Source organism: Pteronotus mesoamericanus, unplaced genomic scaffold, assembly GCF_021234165.1.
Source record: "Pteronotus mesoamericanus isolate MK-2021 breed Mesoamerican mustached bat unplaced genomic scaffold, CSHL_Meso_final scaffold_118, whole genome shotgun sequence".
Lineage (NCBI taxonomy): Eukaryota > Metazoa > Chordata > Mammalia > Chiroptera > Mormoopidae > Pteronotus > Pteronotus mesoamericanus.
Genome location: NW_026555301.1, coordinates 6,343,517 through 6,349,516, shown reverse-complemented (window position 1 = coordinate 6,349,516; position 6,000 = coordinate 6,343,517).

The window sequence follows — 6,000 nt, the reverse complement described above, 5'->3', positions numbered from 1 at the left end:
TCTTCTTATGAAGACAGAGAAAGCCAAAGCTTATAAAGCCAAAAACCCCAAGTTCTAACGAAGAAAATTTTTCTTATTGCTCTAACCTGGTGTGATGATTACTTCAAAAGGACTGGCCAGGTCCTGGGGGTGAAATGCTGAGGTTAGCAAATTCCAGCATGTGATTCTACAGCAAGTGCTCAAGTTCAAAAGTTCAAATTCCTTCAGACGTTGATGTGCTGAAGTCTGACTTCCCTAACGACCTCCTGACCCCATTTTAGGGCCCCTTCACATTAGCGGCTCCATTTTTGATGTTTCTGTTCACATAATGAAGCTTCATTAAAGCCAAAAGGGACAGGGTTCAGAGGGATTCTGCACTGGTGAACACATGGAGGTTGAGGGATAGTGGCATACCAGGGGAGCTCAGAAGAAATCAGCCCTCTTCCTCATTCCTTGTCCAATGCATCCCTTCCATCTGCCCTTTGCTGAGTTGTATCCTTTTATAATAAACTGGTAGTTTGTAAGTAAAATGTTTCTCTGAGTTCTGTGAGCTGCTCTAGCAAATTAATCAAACCTGGGAGGAGGTCATGGGGAACCTCTGATCTCCAGCAGGTCTGTCAGAAGCATAGGTGATAACCTGGGCTTGCAATTGCCATCTGAAGTACGGAGGTGGGATGACAAGGAGGGCAGTTTTGTGGGACTGGGCTCTTAATCTGTGGGATCTGACACTATCTGTAGGTTGACAGTATCAGAGCTGAGGTGAATCTGACACGCAGCTGGTATCCAAGTGGTGTCCTGACAGCTCCCTTCACCCCCCAACCCCAACACACTATAATTCGGTACAGAACTTTTAACATGGAATAATACATTGATGCTTAAAGTATAATGTAACATAATATGCTAGGATTAAATCATTGCAGATTTATTAAAAATTCTAAATTGTCATGTATTCTATAGTGAAAGGGCAGGTATTTAAAGTCGCATAATACACAATGTCCCCCTTCTGTCTATGAATGATATCTCATCTTTCTAAGTCACTTCATTTATCATTGATATTAATTCCCTGCCTGGGAAGATGAAAAAGGCCTGTGGATGGATGGTGATGTTCATGCAACACCAAGAATGTACTTAATACCACCAAACAGTACACTTAAAAGCGGTTAAGATAATGGCAAGTTTTCCATTAGGTGTGTTTTACCACAATTAAAAAAAGAAGCCTATCTTTGGAGCCTTTCATTAATGGGCAGGGCCAAAAGCACACAAGGTCCCCTAGACCTCTGATCAACTCTGACTTAATTTTGAATTGGGTCCCCTGGTTTTGTGGCTGTTGTGAGAAAAACCTGTAATTCATGATAGTACTCCAAAGTCTGGGTAGAATCTCAGTTCTCCCACCACCAACATATTAAAGCACATTTTATTTTATTTTTAAAAAATTTTTCCTTTATTTATCCTTTATATTAAAGTGAGAGCAACGTATTGACCTTATTTAGTTTATGTGCATAGGTTGGTAATATAATCTATGAATCTTGTAGGAGGATACAAAAAGGGTGATAAGCATATTTGTTATATGAAAAAGATGTTGGAATGGACAGAGCTGATAATCATTCATTTAACTCTTTCCCTACTGTTTGATATTTTGATTGCTCCAAAATACATATAATATAGTTTTATTATAAATTATGGCCAGAGGAATAACCATATATGATTGTAGCAGTCAGGCTAAGCTATGTCAACAAACAACCCTGAACTCTTAGCAAAGGTTTCTTTCTTGCTTTAGCCACATGTGAATATTGTCGCATTCATTGACAATAAAATGTCATTTTCATGTACCTATTTTCAAATATTAGTTCTGTTCAAACCACACCAAATCAATAGCTAATTCAGTCATTATCCATCTCTTTATTCCACAAATATATAATTAGCACCTATTATGTGCCAGACATTATCCAGGAGTAAGAATTTACTGCCCTCATGAAGAATGCTTTCTACTGGTTGTGGGAGAGGAACAGAAAACCAACAAATAAATAAGTACAGCATACCATGTAGTGATAAGTGTTTGTAGGAAAATACAGCAGTGAGGGAATGGAGAGTGCTGCCTGGTGGTGAGAGTGGGGCAGGACAGGTGCTTTTTTATATAGGTTAGTTGGGAAAGGCCCTTCAGATAAGGTGATATTTGAGCAGAAATCTGAAGGGCTATGGAAATGAGGTATGATACCAGTCAATGTGTGGTGGATCATAAAAATGGCCACAATCCTTTGTAGCTGCTCCCACCAAGAAATAGGGGTTATTTCTCCATCCCTTAAATTTGAGTAGGTCTTGTGATTTGCTTTGACCAATAGGATTTAGCAGATGCAACACTGTACCAGATCCAAGCATTGGCCTCAGGAAGACACAGGACTTTCACTCTTGCTCTGCTTGGAATCACCTCCTCTTGTGTGAACTAGCCTGACCAGCCTAGTGGAGGATAAGAAATGTGTGCTCAGCACTGCCAGAGGCATAGCCACCCAGATGACCAGCAGCTGACTGCAGACACATGAGTAAGTCCCCAAGTGGATCAGCAGAAGAACCACCTCACTGTGCTCAGTCCAAATGTTGACTCACAGAATCATTTGATAAGAAAATGATTGTTGCTTCTTGCCATGCAGTTTCAGGTGGTTTTTTATGTGGCAAAAGGTAACCGATACAGATGGTATTAAGGATGAAATGTTGGAATCAATGTTTAAGTGTGGAAATTAGACTACATGGGCATGCATTGAAGCAAGGACACCATGAGGAGGTTGTTCCTCTGAAGCAGGTGAAAGAACAAGTGATAGGGGTGGAAGTGATGAGGACTGATTTTTCTCCTGACCTTTTTTTGAAAGTAGAACTGATAAGATTTTCTGATGGATTGGGTATGGGATGTGAGAGAAAGAAAGAAGTAGAAAGTAAATTCCTTTGTTTGGCTCAAACAACTGGAAGACTGCAATTGCTATGAGATGGATAAGATAGTAGAAGCAAGTTGGGAGGGAAAATTGAGTGAGCTCTTTGGATATGTAAAATCTGAAATACCTATTAAGCATTCAACATAGAGATGTCAAGGAGATATATTGCATAGGTGGAAATAAGGAGAGAGGTGTAGGACAAAAATGTAGGTTTGGGTGTCATCACCATTAAAGGTATTTAAGGTCATATGTAGAAGAGAGCTGCAGACTAAGGACAGACCCTAGCCATTGTCATTATTTTGAGAATGGGGATATAGGGAGAAGCCAGAAAAGGTGAGTGAGGAGGGGCCAGAGAGGTAGGAGGAGAACCAACTGAATGATGTTCTGGAAGTCAAATTTAAAAAGGGCCTTTAAGGAGGAGGGAGGCATTGTCCAGCTTCTCTGTAAAGTGAGAACTAAAGGCTGACCCTTGAATTTGTCAACAGGGAAGTCATTGGTGACCTTGATGTAAGCCATTTTGGAGGGGTGGTCAGAGCAAAAGGCTGACCCAGGTGCAATCCAAAGAGAGAGGGCAGAGACAATGGAAAAGGTCTCTATTTTCCTTTAAAACATTCTTGTATTCCTACAGGTGCATAATTGGGCTCATAATGAATTATTCTCTATTTACAGTTGGTTCAGCTTACAAGGTATTTTATTGAAGATGCTGAGTATCTTGACATTTATGTCTTTGATCTATAGTTTTGTTCTTGTGTTATCTTTGTTATGTTTGGGCACTAAAGCTGTGATATTTCTCTAGAAAAAATTAGAAAGCTTTTTATCTTTTTCTATGTTCTGGAACACAGATATGGAGATTATGTATTTCTTCATAGTTAAAGACTTTCCTGGTCTGAGCTGAGAGCTTTTGTTCAGGGTAGTGATTAATGCTGCCTCCTGAACCTTTGTTTCCCCTGTATCCAGGCACGTGGGAATTGAACTTCCTATCTCCTGGATTAGGTGGGTTCTGTGGCTTGCATGAGCCAGTTGTCTAGAGGCAGAAGCAACATGTCATTTCCAGAAAAAGGCATCTAAGTGCTAATGCAGGACTCTCCAGGGTGTGTGTTCCTCTGTCATGAAGGATCAACATCTTGGAAAAGGAGCCCTGGAACAGAGTCCTTGACAATCTGTGATGGACATGTAACATAAGCAAGAAATGAGCTCATTGACTTGTTAAGCCAACCAAAGCTAAAGAATATGAGGGGTAACTCTTGGGTGACTTTGAAACAATTTTGGTAATGTATTTCTTTCCTAGAAGATAATTCCACTGCAGTGAGATTTTAGAATGATATTTATTGACCATATATTATACATGAGGTTCATTCCTAGACACTGGGAATAGTGAAGTAAACAAGCAGTGTTCTACCTTCATCTTCCTTTTTTTTAAGCAAGCACATACTATTTATTTGTCCAGTGAACAATAAAAATCTAATGTAAACTAGATCTAGGAAATTATCTAATTTACTCCATGAATCATACCAAAGCTAACATTTATCTTGTTGTCATTGAGTGTTAGACATTTTCAAAACACCCAGATGTTCTTGCAAATGAGAGGATGAAGCATAGAGGACGTTCAGTACCTCATCAATAGCCAGCATGCTACATTCCAAGACTTACTTTCTAGGATTGAATTGGTTTCATGTAGGCATTTCAGGCAAGACTGACTATTATACATATGCATTTCAATTTGATGCTGTTTGTAGAGTGATGTGAGTCCTCATCTTTTTAATAAACTTTTTGTTAAACCCCTTTACCCATTTGCAAGGGCACTCCACTCCTTGGCCCAGCTCAGCAGACCCCACAACAGCAGGTGAATTGTTTGAGGGCCCATCAGGCATTTGCCAGAGAATAGAAAGCCTCGCCTCACTGCTCAATGCACCTCACAAATTCACCTGAGAGAATCAGCATTTTTAGAGCATTACTAATAGGATGTGCAGTCCAACCAGGTACTCCAGGTTTGGACTTGCGTAACCAGGCACTACTGAGGCAGGATAGTAAGAAACTAGAAAAATTCCTAGGTAAGTGGAATGGGGCAACTAAGAAAAGAAGTTTAAATAAAGCCAGACAATTGGAACAACTTACCATGAGGTAGTGAATCACAAGAACTTATCTTCCCCAACCAAGGACACTTGAGAGCAAATGGTGTATACCTCTCCTCCCTAACCAGAGAATGCACATCTTACATCACCCAGGTCAGCAAAAATAGAGAACAGAGACCCAATCAAAGCCATTTGTGCCAGCAAAACCCAAGAAATCCAGAAACAGATGAAGTCAAAGGAACAAATAACAAAAACCCCATTGGAGCCAGTCAGATCCAAGATAAAAGTAACACAATAAAGTTGACTAAAGAATAATCCCACACTCCCCTATGTGCTCATTTTGTTATATCTGCATATTAAAAATGCACTCGGAAAGCTGATTATTAGTCTTCTGAAACTCTCCCCTAAGATTCTCACCCTCAGAACAGAGATAAAACCCTCAAATAAAAGGGCATCAATGCAGACTCTAGAGCATACCATGCCCCTTCTCAGGCATGAACTTTTTACTTTTTCCTAATGTTTGTGGGTCCCCACAATATTTGAAACCAGTGGAGAAGTAGGCAGCTGCAGCTTGTCCTGGACTTACCCACAATCCTCTTTCCAAGGCACCTTCTTCTCTGACTTCCCAGTGAACTAAATGCAGACCTCCCTTGGCTCACTTCTGTCATTATGAACTCACTTCTCTGTGAGCTAATAGCAGTCTCACTTTGGCTCACTTCTGTCATATAACATTTCTAGGAAGCCAAAGCAGAACACCACTTGGCTCTCTCCTGTTGCTTCTTGTACTCTAAGTTCTTTCTTTGTTTCACTGCGCCAAAAAGGCAGTTCACAGAAAAGCACAGGGAACAATAAATGAAAAACAGAGTTTGAAGGGGAGAAAAGGAAGGGAGTTTATACCACATACTCTCACATTTTCCCCAAGACTGTTTATCTCTCTGTTGTTGAGGATCTTTCCTCCCTTCCTTACCCCATAGCATCCAGCCTTGCCATTTCCACCTCCTCCCTTCACCACTCCATTCCCACACACA